Below are 22,820 nucleotides of genomic sequence, written 5' to 3' on the forward strand. Positions count from 1 at the left end.
AAACATTGTCTGTCGGATCAGCTAGTACCTTATTTTATTTATTTTTATTTGGGATAATAAACAGTAGAACAGTAAGAGTTAATAGTACACTAAAACTTAATCTAGATACAGATGTAACTGCGCAACCAACAACATTATCCACAGTTTAGATACATTTTTGTGTGTGCAACAAATGCGTATCATCAATATATTTTTTTAATAATGAGATTTTTTTTAATATAAAATCGGCAATTCATTTGCATAGACCAACCACGTAAAGTCTGTAAATAATCTTACGCCTCTATAAATGTGCATGGGCGGCACTTACCATTAGGGGAACCATCAACCTTTGACGATTATAAAAATAATTCTCATAAGTTGATAAAGTGGGTGCTGATCCTCCTCTTCTTCCGTTAAAAAAGGTATCGTTTTTCGTATCTACGCCATTCAATTTAGATCAACAAATCTTTCCTTTACATTATTCATCCTTCGGTTGTTTATTTTTATTCCCTCATCCAAATATTCATGACACAGCCGCTCATTGGCCGCTTCGTTAAGATAAAAACCTCGTATAAATGTCCTGTGTTACATTCATTTATGTTGGCCAATAAAAACTATCTGACGGCCAATGTCAAACGGTGGTTTTATGGTATCGTAAACTCAATACATAACGACGCAGATTATTACGGGCCATGAAAAATATCGGTTAAAAGAGGAACAGAATTGTTGCTGTTTTGTTTTGACCAGCAAGTGTGTAGCTTTGTAGGTATGTTTTAATATCAGTAGCTTTCCGCCCGCATGTAAATTTGGTTCATTTTAGGCATAGTTTAGGCGTGATAACGTCATAAACACAGGCAGAGTTAATTTCGCTTTACTTTTTCATTTAAAATATTAGTATGGATTGTCTGTTTCATTGGTATAGTTCATTGGAATGGCTATGCCTCTTGTATGTATTGTGTTCTTTAGGTATCAGGATATCATAAATTTTAACTACCTTAACTAATTGCGACCCAATGTTATTTTTATCAATTTTTAAACTAACATCTCACTTTCAACAAGACTTTCGTCGGTCAAATCAAATTGAATCAAATTTGATTTTCATAAGTGGTTAAAAGTAAACCGCCTCATTCCTATTGCTCGAATAGCGGATTCATCAATATAATGTAAATAAAGAACACAGCGATATATTCGTCATTGCAATACCCTTTTTAGTAACTTATAAGAACTACTGATCTCTCTTAAATTAGCTACCGTAACCAATATTTCTAAACGATCTGTTAATACCAGGATATCACCAAAATTGAAGGGCTTAACCCAATTTAAACTATCCTTATCAAACGAACAATCTACTAACGTTATCAGTTTCAGTTGAATTATTGCTTCTAGTTTCTGATAAAAGTTTTAGCGTGATAATGGTGCAAGGTATAAACAAAGGCGGGGACATGTATAACATGCAAGCTTATTTACTTACTAGCGGTCCGCCCCGGCTTCGCCCGTGGTACCTGCATGTTTTATAGCCTATGTTGCTCAGTGAAGATGCAGCTTTCTAATGAAGAAAGAATTTTTGAAATCGGTCCAGTAGTTTATGCGTGAAAACCATACATACATACATAATGACAAACCTTTCCTCTTTATAATATTAGATTAAGAAAAGAGGTAGTATAGAAAATTGTTTTTCAGAATTAATATGTTAGTATTATGAATAAAATAAATCCGGTAAAGGGCCATTGTATTTATGTGCATGTTTAGAATAATTTGTTAGCTGCGTTGTTGGTGACTTAAAGTTATGGAACTAATTTTAATTATGTATAAAAAAATGATCTTACTTCAAAGATGAAATACGTATTTAAAAATTAAGTAGGCTTCTTTATTTTATATCTTAAAATATATCTTGTGTAATATTTAAAACGAAACACAACGGATTTTGATGCGTTTTTTTTAATAGACAGAATGATTAAAGAGGAAGGTTAAACCGTTTAGTATGTATTTTATAAGGTTTAGGAAAGCTAGATACAAAGCGTACTACAGGCCCATGTTGAAAAAGTTATGGGTCATTTGAACCACCAGGTGACCTATCTAGAACGATATAAGAGCATAAAATAATAAGATTCAGCACTTGTGAGCTGTCCACCTGAGTGCAGATGAGAATTCGAAAGTACTACGTTTTTACTTTAAAATATAAATATTAAATATTATATTATATAAACGCTTGTATTTTATAACTTGTGCTAAATATCCTTAGGCAGTGTTTGCAGGATAATTATAGATAGGGGGCCATTAGCAAGATTTAAGAGACCTTCAAACTTATTTCTTCGAAACCGTTAGGGACATTTAATTATTTTTCAATAATCATTAATGAGATTTAGAATTGTTAATTAATATTTGTTGTACTAATTAATTCAGGAGCATTTCGAAATTGTAGCTTTAAGGTGCATTCATAAAACGATATAATATTTTAATTAACTAGTTCTTCGTCCCGGTTGCATACGTCCTTTCTATTAAAACACTTGCTTTAGAGCATTCAAAACGCTCGGATAATTAATAAAGTAGACAATAATGATTAAATCGCCTTAAAATCGGGTAAAAAGTAATTAAATATGACATTATTATCGATGGAGTAGAACATCACATATAGATTCAAGTCTTAGGTCTTTAGTAAATTGTACTTATTTTTAAATATTATTTTATTAAATTATTTCATAATTAAAATACTTTTACTTAAGTTTAATGGAAATTAGATAAAAGCAGTTCGCTGAACTACATTATTATTATCTCAATAATCGAAAAGTAGCTTTTAAAATTTTCATATAAATGTGAGGATGTGTTCATAATATTATTTTGATTCAATAATAAACGTACTTTCCTACGAAACTCATTATTTCTCAAATGATTGAATCGTAAATTTTAATATTAATACTTAATTAATAATAGAAGTACTTTAAAAAACTATATTGTATAATATAGATGAAATTATAAAAATGATAATTACTGAGCTGATAAAATAGAAAAGGTTTATAGGTTAGGTTTCGGCCCACGGCTTCGCCCACTTTGTCTAAAACCTAATAAATTATATACTAAAACCTTTCTCGAGAACCACTCTATTTATTAGAAAAGCCGCATCAAAATCCGTTGCGTAGTTTTAAAGATTTAAGCTTAGATATGGACATAGTTATGTAAGGAGAGTGAAAGTGACTTTGTTTTTTACTATGTAGTGACAGTCATAAGAATTACCTACTGTATCTATCTAATATATATTATTATAAAGGCGAAAGTTTGTATGGATGTTTGTTACTCTTTCACGTAAAAACTACTGAACCGATTACAATGAAATTTAGCACACATGTAGAGGGTAACTTGGATTAACACATAGGATAGTTTTTATCCCGGAATTCCCACGGGAACGGGAACTATGCGGGTTTTCCTTTGCAAGCGCGGGCGAAGCCGCGGGCGGAAATCTAGTAACTTATAACCTTAACTTATCAATAAGTTCATTAATTAACATTTTTTATAACTAATTTTCATATCATATAGGAACTTTTATCACCACAAACAACTAAATATACCACATTAATCTTTTCGTAATCCTCAAGCACTTCAAAAGCTTATCTTCAAACAGATATTTAAACATACGTATAGAAATTCATCAGTAATTCATATAGCCTCTAGATGAATACGGACTTAGTTCGCACTTGACCGCGATTTCAAACCTTCAAAGGGATTATCTTGAGAGCGAGTGGAGCAGGGAGGCAGATTATGTATCTGAGAATATCAACATACTTTGGAAGAGTGTCATCAAAGTTACATAATATACGATTTCAAGGTTTTATTGAATTAAACGAATGTTTACTGTTTGCGGCTTTAGTTAACTGTAAAAAAATTATAGTTGGTATGTCATGGTTGCCTCATCTTATATACAAAAATTCTCGTGTCACAATGTTAGTCTGCATACTCCTCCGAAACGGGTGGACCGATTCTCATGAAATTTTCTGTGCATATCGGGTAAGTCTGAGAATCGGCCAACATCTATTTTTCATATGTACCACGGGCGAAGCCGGGGCGGACCGCTAGTCTTATATATAAAATTCTCGTGTCACAATGTTAGTCTGCATACTCCTCCGAAACGGGTGGACCGATTCTCATGAAATTTTCTGTGCATATCGGGTAAGTCTGAGAATCGGCCAACATCTATTTTTCATATGTACCACGGGCGAAGCCGGGGCGGACCGCTAGTATTATATATTATTGTTGTGATACAGTGCATCATATTGTTGATTTTCTTGATGAATGTACAATAAAGTGTAAAGTAGAATAAATATAGTTTTGGAAATATGGAACTTCGGTAGTTATTATAAATGAAAAAAAACTTTATTCTATTGATTAATAAGACTTGCAGAATATTGTGTAAAGAAATTATGTATAACTAGAGGTCCGCCCCGGCTTCGCCCCTGGTATATATTATTTCGCAATAAAAGGTAGCCTATGTCCTTTCTCGGGTATCAAAATATCTCCATGCCAAATTTCATGCAAATTGGTTCAGTAGTTTAGGCGTGATTGAGTAACAGATAGACAGACAGAGTTACTTTCGCATTTATAATATTATATAGTATGGATGTCATGAGTATTAGATATAATTAACTATTTGCTTTAGAGAATCATTTGATAATTTTAGATTCAATTGAACTTACCTTGAATTTTATTGAAAACTAGCGGTCTCTCTACATAAGAACCATCCTCGTACTTCAAGGAATATAATAAAAAAAGAATCATCGAAATCGGTTCAGTCGTTCTCGCGTTATGCGCTTACCAACACATTTTGCGATTCATTTTTATATATAAGAAAGAGTATTGTCATACTTACGAATGACGTCGGTTCTGAAGTGAACAAGGACAAACATTCATAGCCATATAAACTACAATAATTAAAGTCAAATTGTATGAAAGCCTTAATTTATATACTGAATATATGTTACTGTAGTAATAGTGCATGTACTAAGAGAAACAAATGTCCCAAAGAGATTCATTGAATGCAGCAATCAATATTAACTCCTATAGTCTTACGTTATGGACTATTTTCCCTTGTACATTAAAACGCTATATGAATTTCGCTGCTAGAATTAAGCGCTTAGGATTTTGTACAAAGAATTTCGAGATGTCACTAAGGAGTTTATTACACTAGCTTTTATAAAGACAAATTATGAAAAATTTATGTAAGTAATGTTTACTGAAATATTTTAACTAGCCTCTTGTCACTCATTTTAAATCGGTACTCATAAGTTGCTCAAAGGTTATTCATAGTTAGAAATTTTAAAAAGTAACATTCCTCCTTACAACAGAATTGTGGAGTTAGATTATTTTCTAAGTTTCAACTGCTATGAACATTGAACAAGTACACAATTTTTTTCCATACCTATTAACAAACAAACAAACAAACAAACAAAAATTCTTTATTGTGCACCACAGAGAAAAGTACAAATAAGGATACATATAATATAAGTAACACTATTTCTTAAAAAATGAAATCCGTTTCATTTTATTTCTTATCGACAACATCCATCACTTAACAGGGGGCTTACCAAATGAGTATTTATTTTAGTGTCGAAAACACAGCTCTATATCGTCTAACGCCAGCACTTTCACACTGGAAATAATACTGCTTTAAGATCATTATTTACAAAACCTTTCAACAGATAAACTGAACAATAATCAGTTCAATTAGCAGAAGCAACAATTAATTGTAGATAAGTGCAATAAAGGCGGGATGTTGCAGCGGCACATTAATCACTGCCGGCTGCGTTGGACGCGGCGTCTGTCACATTCGTACAGAGCAGGCAATGTATAGAGAATGGATTTTTTTGGAGAGATCGGTTGACGCAAAACTACTAGACCGAATTTGACAATTCTCCTATCAGTAAAAACCTACAATATTTACTACATTACCACACTAAAAATAAAAATTGTCCAGTATAATAAAATCTTATACAATCACGAAATATTTATTCTTCCACGCAATAGTTTGTCCTACACATCCTTCGTAGCAAAACGCTACGAAATAAATTCAAAATTATTTGTCTCTCTGTTTCGCTATTACTCTGTTTATCTGTCCATTCAGGGCACTTACGTGTGTAATTTATACAGATCCTTGAATAATAACGATTCGTATTCCGACTAAATTTTACGAGCACAACCGCGCTGTCAACCTAGTATGTCATCTACATACTAATGATTAACCGTGCTATTGTTTTGGTATAAAAACTTTTATGTTAACTAGCTGTGCCCCACGGTTTTACCCGCATTGCTTCGCTCCTATTGGTCTTAGCGTGATGATATATAGCCAGCCTTCCTCGATAAATGGGAAATCTAACACCGAAAGATTTTTTTTAATTGGACCAATAGTTCCTAAAATTATCGCGTTCAAACAAACAAACAAACAAACTCTTTAGCTTTATAATATTGGGTATAAATAATAAACATATAGATTACTAATTAAAAAAAAGATTTAGAAAACCTATGATAAAGAGCGGCAAAGATTTAGGTTAGCAAGTCTCCATGAACATTTGCACACATAGATAAACTACGTTCAGAAGAAATCATTTTGCAATCGTCTGTATTATTTATGTTATAAGAGGAGAGTTTATAGTTTGTTACGATTTACAGCAAAAACTACTCAACCTCCGACTTTACCTACAGCCTAGCCTTAAGGAAAATCTTACCAAGTAACTAATGTACCTACTTTTTTATCAAAAAATCAGACAAACAGGAACAAGCTACTACACCTTTAATACTTTAAATTAGGGATGTAACGATACCGATACGGATACCGATATATCGGCCGATATATCGGCAAGCCGATATATCGGTATCGCCGATAATAAATCAACCGATACCGATATTTTTTTATTAAATTCTTTCTTTTCTTTTATGTTTTTGAATTGTATTCATTCATATTGTTTTATTTCTGTTTCTGTAATAGTGTTAAGGAAGAGCGGAACCTCCTGACACAAGCATTTTATTTGCTTACTAGGAGTGTTCCAATCACAAATTTGTTTATGTAAAGGAAAGAAAGAAATAATTTTGAATTTTTTTAATTTTTAACGTGATAACGTTTTTAAAATCGTTTTAGTCGGGTGACATGTTCATAAACTTGTGTCACACCAAAACCTCACGAGCGCGATCGCAGGTATAACGAGAGAGAGACGGACCTATCTCCCGTTTCATCTCGAGCGCTGCCACTGCATTATGTTATCACGTAAACATCTCGATCGTAAACCTACTTTACAAACAACCAATTTTTTTGATATCAAATAATTCAAAAATCCGCGCCCAATGAACGATGCGGGAGGCCGCCCGCGCGTGCGCACTTTGTTTTCTGAAAAAACTCTACCAATACTGCCGTCCTTTAACTAAAAAGCCGTTAACCCTCAAATGGTCAATTTTCAGTTTTAAATGTAGGGTGATAGAGTTCAGAATTCTCTATCTGTTTGTCTAAGAATCATTAATAGTTATAAATATATGAAAATATTGTAAGCCGTTAAGTAACACAATTTTCAGCGATTCCATAACTTGAAAGCGTCTAACCAACACTACTTCGCTAAATTTTCTTTAAAGTACCTTAACCGCCAGATTTAATAATTATTTTTTAGCTTTTTACTTGACTTAAAGTACGTTATCAGATTATACTTGACTATAGGGACGCAAAAGGACTATAACTGCTTTATGATATGCTTTCATATAACGATTCCAATGGAAATCCTTACCTTATTTGCAGTTACTCGCCCTTAACGCTTTTTTAGTTAAGTAATTTTATTTAGGAAAAATTCTAATAACACTTTTTTGCTTAGCTACAAAGCAGCTAACCCTCATTTTTTAGCTAAAAGGCAGTTATCCGATTCTGGTGATGCATCAGTTTTGGGGATGAGAGTGATGATGAAATAATGTCGCTCCCAAGCAGAGTACCGATTGTTTTTGATTTTTTTTTACAAGACGTATTGTTTCTGATCAGGTTTACTAAGTTTTAAACAATCTAGCAGCTAAATTACGGAAAATATAACAAGTCAAAGTTACAAAAATTTTGTAGGTAATGGTTACGACAGTGCGAACTTTCAATCGTACTTCTCTGTTTAGACTCTGATTTGTCTCTGTAACCGAGAAAGAGAAGAAAGACAGTCTGTACTATTTAATTTTTAAAACTATTTATTTATTATGTAATTTACCCCTTGGGTGGAATTAGTAATCGACTATCAAGCAATGTACTAGAGATGGTGATACAAAAATTGTTAGGAGTACACTACCTTTGACCCGCTGACGGGGAGTCCATTTTGCAACTATTGCTATTTTTTCTTATCTTTATATGTATTAGATTATTAAGATTTGTATTTTTTACATTGTAGCAAATAAAAAGTTTTCTACCTCCTGCTATTTTCCACATATTCTGGTATATTATATTTTCTGAATGTGGATGAAAGAGTCTTCTAATCATTTGATAAGCGGTTCTACATTATTTATTAAGAGCATCCCACATGTAAGAGCTTGAAGCCCTATTGAAACCAGGGTGTATTTTTTCAAAAACCTTGTGCACAAGTCTTAATTTTTTTTTTCAGGAAACGATTTATGTTTACATTGTTTGTGGTTCTTTATGTACTCACATATCCGTGACTCGTATGATGGCTTCGCAGAAGAATATTTATAAAATAACCTTAAAATTGCAATTCTAAATGAATATACGGTTCCAAAAAAGAAAAGAGAGAAGATTTATCTCAATCTTAACCCCTTAATGAGCCACTGTAATGAAATAAACGTGAACATGACGAGAAATAAAGGTTAATTTTATCGAAAACTTAAAAGAGTCATTTAGTAAAAGAGTTTAAAATACTTGTTACTCACAATAAGACGCTAAAACCATTAATTTAGATAGTGTTTAAATCCTTAATACTTAAACCTAAAAGCTTTTGATCCTTTTCCTTTCCATTGTTTGACCTAGAGGATGTAATTCCCGAGAGCAAAGCCTCAGACAGCAGCAAATTTTTAACATTAGTAAGATTTAAATTTAGTACAACTATATAGAATCATAGTACAAAAGCATCCAAAAGCCCTTAAACGCTAATTATAAAGTTTTTGAAATTTAAATTAAAACGAAAGTCATAGCTTAAAAGTAGTTATAGTAGCTTAACGACGTTTTAGGTAAGCATTTTATTACTAAATAAAAAAAAATCACAAAATGAAAATAAAAATACTAAATTAATACTTACTTAGCTAAAAAGTCTCTATGGTATGTGAACGGCCGTCTTGTCCAGTAAACTAAACGAGAAAAAGTGAATTTAAAAATAAATTATAACAGTTTCTGGGTAAAAACTAATATTTATATATAATATAATTAAATGTCGATCGATGTATCACAATAATTATTGTAAGTGTCATAATTTTTAAGAAATAACGATTTCCGTGTTTTTTGCCATTTACTCGAAACTCACTTCGTGGGCTTAACCGCTTTCTAGTTAAAGGACGGCAGAATAGTAAACTTTTATTAGGTACTGATTGTATGTGTATTACTTAAAGTTTAACTGACTTCGTAAAATAATAATACCTACTAAAATAAATGGTTTTGTTGTTTTTTGATTTGGCTTTTTTATTTAAAAGAATACGATTAACAGTTGTCTCTGTTAAATGTTGGTAACTTTTTATGCATAATTCACTATTTATTTTTCTACCAAGCCATCGATATCGGTATCGGTATCGGTATCGCCGATACATTACTACAAATATCGGTATCGGTATCGTATCGGCAAAATCATGTATCGTTACATCCCTACTTTAAATAAATAACCGAATTCTCGCTAAAAACTCTTAGATTTACATTGTTTTTCGTCTTCCCAGGTAATTAATTCAGATCCTAAGTAAACGCGAAGGGAAACTTAAGGGCCTAAAATAATAATAGCACGTGTTTTGGGCACAAATTGCATTTAATAATTTTGCTCGTTATCGGCTTCTGGAATGTTCCACTGGTTCGAATGATAATGTTATTGTGGAAATGATAATGAAGTTTTATGAATGTTTTTATTATTTTTAATGCCTAGCATACTGCACCTGTTGAAATAAGAATTCAATGCTTTAAGGGGGAGACGTATTTGATATCACTCATATTTGAATAAATAAAACAACATCAATCTTTAAAAAAAAAGGAAAAAGACAATAGCAAAGCTGAGATCTACAAAGCTGAGATTTCAAAATAATTCAGGCTAGATTTATACTTAGTTATACTTGAGAATAATCATAGAATTCATCTTTATCGATACACGGTAAAAGGTATCAGTTACAATCCTTGCAAAAACTCTTTTCTCTGATTCATCATATGTTTATTTTTTTTTGTTGAATTGCAGGTAATGGCAGCTCTATAATTTGTAATTCATGATAAATCTAGAAATTTCAGTTTCAGACATTCTTAAAGACTAATCTACTTACAAATAAAAAATGAATACCCAAAACGAATTATCCACAAATAACGTCAACAAAAAACAAATTAAAAACTTGAAGAATTTAATAAGTACCGTCAACAAAACAGCAGCCACAAGGAATCATAATGAAGGGTACATAATTAACGTCGGTTTCACAGTGGAGCCATAAATCAAGGGACCCCATTTATATCTGAGAGACGAGAGGGAACGGACGTGTTGTTTAAAAGTGCTGCAAGAACGTAAAATGCAGCTCGAACGAGAAAACCTATGTAAAGTAGGTAAATATGGATTTTGACGTTCGAGCTATTTTCCTTTCAATAATTATGTTTCAATTATATTTGAGAGAATACTTTAATTTTAAATATATAATTACAAGTATAAAATTTTAATGATAATCACTATCGTATAAGTATAAAAGTTTTTTTTTAATCGTTAGGATTAAGAAAAAAGTCAGAAAATTTAGCATAGCAAGTCTGATGTTTTTAATAGAATAATACAAAATATTGAAATGTTTCCAACTACATATTATTTAAAACATTATTTGTTTCATCAACTGTCTTCATCGATAAGAATATGTTGTGAATAATGTTCAGATAAATTGAAAAATCTATTTATTTTTGTTCGAAAATCGCGAACCTCGACCTTCGATTTATCAATCGTTCGCAATAAATTCGCTGAAATATTTCTTCTTTTGTTTATTTGATTTCTCTTCATTTCTCATTTACAGAAAAGCGGTTGATGTGGAAATCTATGAGAGCTTTTGTCATACAGAATACATACAGAAATTAAAACATTAAATTTTCATATCTATAACAGAAATGTTTATTGTTTACTGTTAAGTTACATGGTGACCTGTGAATTATAAGGCGTTTAGATAATATAAATATATTAATTTATAATATTATTTAATTTAGATTGTCCTTCTTATAAGCCACCAGTGTTTCACACATTCTAAAATAATATGAAAAATGTCTAATATTCTAAAATCACACAATATGTAAGTAGAAAACACATAAAATACCTTCAAATTACTACGTATTTCTACAAACAAATCTACCTATATATTTACATAATGCTATACAACCCTGCTATGCTTCAAGTTCCAACCAAAATTACCCTATTAGAGTATCGTCATAACTCTAGGGTCGCCAATATTGTGAGCAAGTGGCTTTAGATAAGCCTTATCGGGTGTTGGTGATAATTTCCGAAGCTGTATGATGTCTTGAACGGTTAGCACTTTGGAAGATCTAGGTAAATAAACTGTTTCTAGGTAAATATAGATAAATAGATATTCTTCTACGATTAGTAGAAGAAAATTATAGTTGAAAATAGAGAAAAAAAAGAGCGCACACACTTTGATAAATTCAAAATTTACGGCACACATGCCGAGCACACGTGTCAGAAGTGCTACGTCTTTGTCAAGATTCAAAAATACCAAAATCGTAGCCTTGGTCCATGACGTGACGGTATTGCCATGTGACCTTGAAATTTTAGTATCAACGCGCCTAAAGAAGTTTCACTTCTAAAACTAAGAGAGCAATCTGTGTAGACGTTATATTTTTTAATTTATCTGCTTAAAATTATAGTAAAATTATAAGAATTATGTTTCGAATGAATTTTTATATGTAAAGAACGATTGCATTTTTTAATATCTTTTAAAACATTACTGAATATTCTTATGCAATAATTAAGAAAATTGAGCATAATTCCATTTTATAGTTCACGTAAAATTAAATAAAACACTACTATACAAGATCATTTTATAAAATTTATGAAACTATCTTGTTTTGAAAACCTTTATAAATAACAATTTAACACAATATTGCTTTGAAATTAAACGTGATATTTAAGATTTACTGATGTGCAGACAGGCTTATAATATGACGAAATTAATTTGCATAGTAATAAATTAGGTACGTCCCAGAAACTGAAGCAATGTCTAGGCTTAATTAATAGACTGGGTTCCAAGTTTAAGCATGATAAAATAAATAATTTTGCATCTTAAAATTAAGTTTCTATTTTGGACCGTACGAAAATAGCGACGTAAATATTTTAGTTTTGTAGTTCTTATTTTCTTAGGAATAAATTGATGAGAACTCCTCGTATTTCTCCGAAATTACGTACTTACTTACTTTAATATTTTCATTAATTTAACAGTTTCAATTATAAAAAGACTAGATTTCCGCCTGCGGCTTCGTCCGCGTTTCAAAGTTTACTATGCGAGTTTCAACTCGTATAGTTCCCGTTCCTGTGGGATTTTCGGGATAAAACCTATCTTATGTGTTAATCCAAGTTACCCTCTATATGTGTGTTAAATTTCATTGTAATCGGTTCGGTAGTATTTGTGTGAAAGAGTAACAAACACACACACATCCTCACAAACTTTCATGCATTTATAATATTAGTAGGATAACTCAGCTATTTAGGCAGTAGAACACAATATTATTTATGAATAACATCTAATTTATATAATATATCTTATACTATTATAAAGGCGAAAGTTTGTAAGGATGTATAGATGTATGGATGTATGGGTGTATGGATGTTTGTTACTCTTTCACGTAAAAACTACTGAACCGATTACAATGAAATTTAGCACACATATAGAGGGTAACTTGGATTAACACAAAGGATAGTTTTTATCCCGGAAATCCCACGGGAACGGGAACTATGCGGGTTTTCCTTTGCAAACGCGGGCGAAGCCGCGGGCGGAAAACTAGTAAGAGATATTTTCTCTCTGTATCTTAGTATCCCATCTCAACTTAACTGAGCAAGAGCTAGCGCATAAAAATGCATAGTTTACTAAAATTTGCTACTACTAGGTACTATTAGTTGTTTAGAAAAGATTGCATTCCTTTGTCATGTTTTATGACATAACTACTCGACCGATATAAAAATTAATGTCACATTAGTTGACTATTATATCGCAGAAGTTTATCCCAGAATGACTTTGGTTAATTTTTTGATGATAATATGCTCGGAAGAATGGCTATTTAGTTGACTTTAAAATTCAAAAGAAGTCCCAAAAGATCCTGGACTACTTTATCATCAATTATTTACCCGATAGCTAACTATATGCGCAAAAATAATCCCCCAAAACGATATAGACTAGGTACTGTCTGAAGTGCAAAGTTTTTACGGCGCGTTGAGTGTCAAATTTCAAGGTCACGTCATGGCAATACCGTCACGTCACGTAAGGTGACCGTATCTTCTTTGAATCTTGCCAAAGAAGTTTCACTTCAGACACATGTGCTCGGCACACACGCTCTTTATTTTATAGTCTCCTCCCCCGTCACGCGAGTTGACTAAAAGGTATTCCCGAAATGGCAGCGCTTGGCCCACTTGTCAGATTATTTGCACCAAGTGACAAGTACGTCTGCGCTCGACAAACATCAAACACAGTTGCTAACTGAGTGGTACGGGAGCTATTAACGTTAAAAAAAAAGTCATTTTAGTATAGTTGGTTTTTTGATATACTGTTCCTCTTGCTATTTCGGTTAGAGTCCGGGCTGTCTGGCTGGTCGCAGTGGTTGCGTTTTTTAGTGCGCATCTTATCTGCACAGGATAATTTCCTTAATTTTAAGTCATTTTTTAACGCGTAATTTTTAATATTTTACCTTTAGATAGATCCATCAGACATAATTTTTTTATTGCAAGACGTTTTTTTCGTTGTTAAATAGGTGCCAGACGCAATGTTTTATTTCGTTTTTATAAAAAATTCAAATTATTTTAGAATGTCTGTAAATTTCATATTATGTTCTTCAAACATAATATAATCTAAAATTAATTAGCCAGACGCTAATTCGATTGTTAAGTATTAAATATGTACAAATAAAAACGTAGTGAAAGTAGGTAAGTATAACAATTTGATGATTGTGTATATGGAGAGATAGTTTAAAGTGCAAGAGAGATAGAAAGGGTCGGCCGCGAAAAATTAAATAACAATAAAAAATAACTTTTTTTTTTCGAAAATATACGATGCATAGAAATTGAATTGTTCCTACTCTAGGATTCCCTGTGTTGTGAATGTTGTGGGAACAAGTACCTTCCATTGGTACATTTTATTCCTTAGGCTAAAAAATAAACTATTAGGGTACATCAACAATCTTCTATACAAAACAATTTTTTTTATAACTAACTAGCGCCCCGCCTGGCCCTGGCTTCGCACGGGTGCAATGCTGATACTGAATACACTACAGAAAAACTGTGAACGTTGAATATAAATATTAAATACATAGCGGCCCGCTCCGGCTTCGCACGGGTATAAAATATGTATATAGCCGGGCGGCCGGCCGGTACCGCCGCAAACGCTACGTCCCGCAATTTTTAAATCTGTAATATCTTCGAAAATATTCACTTAAATCATACGGTGTAAAGGGCCATATAGATCTATATATGCTGTACCTATTGGTTAAAATCGCTTCGAAAATTAGCCATTATTATTTGTCGTAAAAAGTAAATGACAAAAAAAAAGTTATTGTGGGTTATCCATAAGAGATAGACATATACCATCACGGACTTTTCTGTAGACCTTTTCAATGTGTACTATTATAGTTAGTACATTATTTTGATAAAACTCGTAGGGTTCAGCCTGCGTTTGCACTGTATGTGGAAAAAATGTAATTATTTACGACATCACATTAGAAACCTCAAAAATAACAGTACTTCTCCACTATTTAATGGGTGTTATTATACATATTATAAACCTTCCTCTTGAATCACTCTATCTATTATAAAAAACCGCATCAAAATCCGTTGCGTAGTTTCAAAGATTTAAAGGGACATAGGGACAGAGAAAGCGATTTTGTTTTATACCATGTAGTGATATATACATAAATCTCGTGTCATAATGTTTGTCCTCAATGGACTCCTAAACCACTTAACCGATTATAATAAAATTCGCACACCATGTGCAGTTCGATCCAACTTGAGAGATAGGATAGTTTAAACATGTAGGTACCACGGGCGAAGCCGGGGCGGACCGCTAGTATACTAGCTATATAAATTCATGCTAACTACTTTAGTTAAATTCAATACAAACTTAAACATGCGAGTGTATGTGTGTTCACGTGTGTGTGTCGTGTGTGGTGTGGTGTGTGATGATGATGATGATGATTATGAAGATGGCTTTTTAAGTTTAACAATGTAATTGTTTAACCTTCATTGATATAGATTTTATTCTATTTTCAATGTATGGTAACTTTAATATTTTATTTTTCACTTTTATGGTTTTTTTTTTTCATTTTAGCTTTTATTTATAAGAACAAGTGTAAATAATATTGTATTCTTGCAATTATTTCCTGTCGCATAGTTAAAATACACTAGCTGATGAGCTGCATGCTTCATTACTTTTTTTTATTTATACACATTATTTAATACTTAACAATCGAATTAGCGTCTGGCTAATTAATTTTAGATTATATTATGTTTGAAGAACATAATATGAAATTTACAGACATTCTAAAATAATTTGAAATTTTTATAAAAACGAAATAAAAAATTGCGTCTGGCACCTATTTAACAACGAAAAAAACGTCTTGCAATAAAAAAACTATGTCTGATGGATCTATCTGAAGGCAAAATATTAAAAATTACGCGTTAAAAAATGACTTAAAATTAAGGAAATTATCCTGTGCAGATAAGATGCGCACTACTAAACGCAACCACTGCGACCAGCCAGACAGCCCGGACTCTAACCGAAATAGCAAGAGGAACAGCATATCAAAGAACCAACTATACTAAAATTCTCACTTGTCAACGTCGGTAGCTCCTATACGAGAGGGTGTAATTAATTCCGCAAGAACCACTGCGGCTGGACACGGGATTGTGTAGTTTTGATACTTTGGAGTGACTTTTATAATTTGTGGAAACAACAAACATTTAACATTTTCATTTTTTTTTTAATATTAGCTAATTTACAAGAATTTAGCAGACTCTTATTAAAATGTTTAGGACTCATGAACTAATGGTAGATATAAAAACTAATTAAAAAATCAAAAATCTATAAATCCTGATTATGTATGTGTAGTTATGATACTTGAAATAGACTTTACTGACTTGTGAAAGACAAAAACACGGTCTATAAAGTTGCTTCCTGCAACTCTACAGGATTTTTTAAAATAATATAGTAGAGTTCAGATTCTGACCTGTATGCTTGGTATGGTATTGTATGGCTTTGATACTTTTAACATGTTTGATATACCTAGACATGGAGGTAAATAATTAGAAAAATATTTTTGCTTACGTTAGAAAAGGTAGGTACTTTGCAAATCTTTAGTTAACTTTACAGTATACCATTATAATCAATCAATGCTAGAATTATCTTTCGTGCATAAATTCATAAAAAATTGTTCAGCAGTTTATGCCTGAGCAACTGACAAACATACTTCCGCATTTAAAATCACAAAAATAAAATACAGGAATAAATTATTACGTCCATAAACAAAACTGTCTCTACAATCTGTCAGTAACAAGCTTAATTAAACTGATAATAAGCAATGAAATCCTTCAACAATACTTTAATTAATTATTTAAACCTTTAGCTTATTTTATAAAATCAAATATTCACAGAACCTTTGTTATCGGATTAGTAATTACAATAATGTCTGCGATGTCGCATTTCAATAGAAATCTATGGTATAATATTAATTCCAACGGGAACTGTTGAGAATGGCGACAAATGCAATGTTAGCAGTGCTTTATTATAATTGAGTGGTTTTGATACTTTATGTGATTTCAATTTCATGTCATTGCTTAAAATATGTTGTTGGTAACATAAAATCGCATCACATCACATCACAACACATCACATCGCATCACATCGCATCATAGAATGATAGAATGGCATCGTCTTTGACTTATTCAAAAGAAAAGTGAATAGGCATCTATTAGGTCAGCATGCTCCATCCTAGACCATGCTTATCGCTTTCCATCAGGCGAAGCGATGGTCAAATGCTTGCCTAATCTCTAATAAAAAAAAAAAAAAAAAAATATCCTTCTTACTTAAGTAAGAGGGATGTTCGAATCCTACATCATAGTCGATTTTAATCTATCGTTAAAAATTTTCAAATATCCATTTGATTGAATGTAATCCTAAACATCTAACAATGTAATGTTATGTTTTAAAATCGCTGTAAAAAACAGAAGAACAACCCACGCCGACTTATATAAGAGATTAATTTATTTTAAAACAATCCAAACTATTGAATACAAAATTATGTTTATACAGAATAGTTTATTATGAAATTAAGCTGTTGATTTCACGTCTAAACTAAAACTGGGTTTGTAATTAATATAAATTGGATGTAAGGACAGAGTTCAGGCAAAACCTACGCCATATAAAGATCCTACGCCGTATCAAAAATAAGTCTGAAGGAGTCGCTTACATACATACAACTAATAAAAGCGCATTAAAAACGTTGAATAGACTTTACTGATGAATCTAGCCATTACATTTGAACCATAAAAGTAATATGGATTAAAATAAAAGTATCAAAGCGTTAAGTCGCGCTATACTGCACTGGAACGCAGCGTCCCATAAGCATGATCGCTTCATTTGGCTGACAACTCATAATTTACTCTATCAAATCTGCAGGGGAAGGAAATTCGTTACAAATGACCAAATAACTAACACGAGTATTTAATTAACTGTGCTGTTGTGACTCATAATGGATATGCTAGTTTTCAAAATGGTACATTTATTAATTAGGTTAGTAAATAACTTGGCAGCTATACTATTGCAGCAAGAAATTGTAAAAAAACTAGCCCGTTTACGAGCACCTTTATATTTATATAAATCATCACAACAGGAATTCAACAAAACCCTTGCGCAGTCAGTTAAAAATACCTCACTCAGCCAACAAAAGATTTAATCGAATCTCAAGAAAGCACAGAATTAAATAGATAAATGAATCCCCCGTTTTGTCCCAATTACCTTTGAAGTAACAACAAAGAGAAAATATCATCCATTTACATTATTTGTTTCTTCAATTATGGAATTTAATTAAGGATTTTGGGATCTGGGGTTGTGTGGATAAATTAGAAGGTAGTGGGTTCGATTGTTCCGTGATTTTTGTTTCATGATTTTTTAAATATATTAAAGGACGAGGAATGTTAAGCAAATGATGAGTAAAGGACACAAAAGTAATCAATGAATGTAAAATTTTTGAAGTGAAACTTCTTTATCGGGGTTGGAAAAAAATTAGTGTAACATTTTTTCGTTACGCGTGACATTTTTCCGTTACGCGCCATCTTTTTCTTATTCACTTCTTACATGTGTACATTAGTACACGCACACATATTTTTTAAATTTACGTTAATTGTTTTATATTAATGACGTTATTATTTTTGTACAATCGAGAATTAAAATTGTATCCATTTCGTTAAAAAAATTAATGAAGGCACTGTATTTTCATGTGTTTGATTTTACACGAGTGTTATATTGTAGAGCCTTACAAAATACCTAATAATTTTGCACATATCCAACGCACATTATACAAATTTATATACCCACTCATACACAGACGATAAACCACAACCTAACCTATAATTCAAGTGCAACCCATCAAAATAGGTTAATTGTAAATTCCATTTCATAAATTACATGTAAATTGAATAATACAATCACACGATTCACGCCACTAATACAAAGGCATGATGATCTGTTATCGCGTGCATCATCCGTGATCATGGTATCAACGCCAAAATGACCTGAGGGTTTAACAGTCCGCTATTACACCGTTGATGGGTTCCTAGCTGCTCGTGAACGGTGCAACTAATCTGTATTCGATCGGGAGAGGCGCACGGTGTGAGTGGCAGCGGGTTGATGGGGGTTTAATGGTGCGTGAATAATATTTATATTAAAAAGATATGGTTTAAAATTATTTTTTATAATAAATGAGCCAGGCATTTGACTGCATCACTACCTAATAATAATGAGTTATGCAGTCTATTAAAGTGCATGCCTGCCTAGATAGATTCATTTCACCTAAGACATGCGTTGAATAAATTTAGGTTGTATTTCTCTAGGAAGACCAATGCGGGCAGGGAGTTCCATTCCTTCGCAGTTAGGTTAATGTTGAATAAATACTGCGTGTTGAGGTGCAGTAGCTATTGAGATATTATATCAACATTACGTATGTTGAGATATTCTGGCCACATTTAAACAAACTATCCAGCAACGTATTGAATAAGCACGCTTGAACTCATGAAATTATTGTATTTTCACCGACCCGATAAATGTACAAAGTTAGAATTAAATCTGTCGGTAAAAAGCCTAAAGGATTCAGTATATAAACATACAGCTGAACAGGTACCTTCTAGGGAAGCGCGTAACATCTTAGATCACATCTTAGCTGAACAGTGAACATCTTTCGAGATTGTGGCCAAGCGCTTCCCTATTAGGTACCAATAAAAAAATATCTCAGATTAACATCTTTTGAGATTGTATAGCTTCCCTATTGACAATAAAAAGTGGAATAAAAGCGTGTTTTATAAATCAGTTTTTTGAACTTTTTTCGTTTACAAAAGTCTATATTTTAGACCACAATCTACCTCAGTATTCAAAGCTCACAAGAGAGTACGATTCGAATGCGGAATGCGGAGGGAAATGTTTACTCTAAAAGGAAATCATATTTTTATCAATGTCTCCATGTAACTCTTCAATTTCAATATTCTCAACTCGGAGGTCTTTGTTTATTGAATAAAACTCAGCCAAGGACCATTGGAAATCGGTGTTTGAATTTACGCTGAAGACAACATTTGTGCCGTTTTAGTAAATTCTTGTCTTATATATAAAAATGAATCGCAAAATGTGTTGGTAAGCGCATAACTCGAGAACGGCTGAACCGATTTCGATAATTCTTTTTTTATTATATTCCTTGAAGTACGAGGATGGTTCTTATGTAGAGAAAACGTAAACATGTACCACGGGCGAAGCCGGGGCGGACCGCTAGTAATATTATAAATGTGATAGTTTGTGACCATGGATGATAAATAATAGATTTATTTATTAGTCTATGTGTTGTTTTTAAGTGTTAATGGGCCCAGGTTATACTACCTTAAAAGTTTCTTGCCAGCTTTTCTATGTAACAAACTGCCTTCCGAACCGGTGGTACGTCATACCTACTTATTTTTATCTGAGTTATGGCGATTCAGAAGTCTTATTTTACAAATACGTGTTTTTACTAATTATGTTTGAGTATGAATTATAACCACAGGCTATAACATATCGAATTTTGTAAAATTATGGTACAGATAGATTATGGGATTAACGATTACTTTAAATACGAGATAACGAATGTAACTGTAAACTATTCTTTGCCATTCTGTAAAATTTCACCTACATACATTTTTTTTAATCATAAGTAAATTTTAAAACTAGAGAAGTAGCACGTAGTAGTCTGGGATTTTTTGTGTGTAATTAACCACACCCATTAATTTTTTCAAACCGTAAAAGCATTATAAACATTTAACACGGTAAGAGCAAGACACCATTTTCACCATTTTCAAAATACATCCTTCTCGCTCACACTATTAAATTCACGTATCATGAAAGGCTACCCTTTCAGCCATTATAACATATGACGTTAACATCAAATAAAAATGCAAAGTAAATCATATTTTACGGTTTGCGAACGTTAAATCTTTATTACAGGGATATTTGAACAATTACCAAGGGATCCCATTTATTATGCTAATAGGTGTTAGTTAGGTGTAAAGCCAGGACACACGGGCGTAGAAAATTGTGAGCAATAAACAATTTTTGTATAATATAATTATTTTGTAAGCTTTTTAACCGATTTAAAAAAAAGAGGATATATTATATTTCGGCCGGTATATTTTTTTTATGTCTGTACACCGATTACGCAGAGGTTTCTGAACCGATATAAGGTAAAGTTTTATGGAACTCGCATTATAATATTATTATGTATTCATTTTTATTTATTTATTAAAATTTAGACTTAACTTACTTAAATAACAAGGCATGTTACACGAAATTGTATAGGTGAAAAAAATATCAGAATATGTAGATATAAATTAAATTATAAAAGTATAACGAAAATCCTTGCAAAATATTACAAAGTTAATAATTTTTATTGAAATAAAAAATACAAAAGATTTCCCGTACCGGGAATCGAACCCGAGCCTCCTGGGTGAAAGCCAGGTATCCTAGCCACTAGACCATACGGGATATGTTTGTGGTGTTAAAAATATGATTTTACTTCTCAAGACTATTATCAGCTTTAGATTTACGTTTTATGATAAAAATAATCCATTTCTATAATTAAAATTGAGTTTATTTTTATTCAAGGTTGTTCAATTTGTTGGTGTTGTTTGTTCATTCTAAATACAATTTTTCAATTAAATCTTATCTTTAAATTATGCACTTCATAATATTATTATGATGTATAGACGATTTATTTATTTTTAAATACATACTTTTTATTAATAAGTACATGCAAATAAATTAAATTGCAAAGTTCTGTTTTTAAATCGAGCATTTTAAGAACATTTAAAAATTATCATTTTAATTTAACTTTTTTTTTCCTCTGATTACACGAATTAATAACTAAATAATGCTCTTGTCACTATGCTGTTTGTAAAATTATTGAATTATGAATAAATAACAACACAACGATATATTTGTAATACTTTTATTTAAATTCATCACATTTAATGTAATAGAGTTGCAATAGTTACACATTATAATCAATAAAAGCACATTATTAAATAAAATAAATAAATAAATAATAAATAAATAAATATTATAGGACATTATTACACAAATCGACCTAGTCCCACAGTAAGCTCAATTAAGGCTTGTGTTGTGGGTACTAGGCGACGATAAATATAATATTTAATAAATACATATATAGATAATAACACCCAGACCCAAGAACAAATAATTGAGTTCATCACACAAATATTTGCCCTGACCGGGGATCGAACCCGGGACCGTCGGCTCAGTAGGCAGTTACATTACCACTGCGCCAACCGCGTCGTCAAAATTCAAGTTTCATTTTCCTTACAATACATTTTCCATTCATGCCCAGAATTTTCTTTAGGAGCTGATTCGTCACACATCCAGAACCACCATGGCGGTCCTTTCCATCCTTCAGGCCTGTCATCTGGATCATTATCTCTCTTATTCCTACGTGGTCTCCGATGTTCACCAGTTTCATTTCTCCAGTAACACCATGGTCCTCCCCATCCATCTGACTCGCATTCCGATTCAGCACAGTTAGATCGACCGTCTCTTTTCCTGAGCTTTGAAGGTCCCTTCCAGCCTTCAGGTCGTGAGGTTCCGCAATAATCAAATCCCCAGCAATCTTTGTCCCACATCCACCACGATCCCCACCAACTTTCTGGTCTGCAATGTTCGATATCTCTGTT

At 32.2% G+C, this 22,820-nt stretch overlaps 1 non-coding gene across 1 annotated transcript; it reads right to left on the reverse strand.

Annotated features, from left to right (window-relative positions):
• Positions 1-21,546: 21,546 nt before the first annotated feature.
• Positions 21,547-21,618, reverse strand: TRNAE-UUC (transfer RNA glutamic acid (anticodon UUC)). Its single transcript has one exon. It is a non-coding gene; the product is annotated as a tRNA-Glu (tRNA).
• Between the last annotated feature and the right edge of the window lie 1,202 nt (positions 21,619-22,820).

This window comes from Colias eurytheme, chromosome 26, assembly GCF_061535395.1.
Source record: "Colias eurytheme isolate Ceu_HAF_F1 chromosome 26, ilColEury1 Martin Lab GWU primary, whole genome shotgun sequence".
In the NCBI taxonomy this organism is placed as follows: domain Eukaryota; kingdom Metazoa; phylum Arthropoda; class Insecta; order Lepidoptera; family Pieridae; genus Colias; species Colias eurytheme.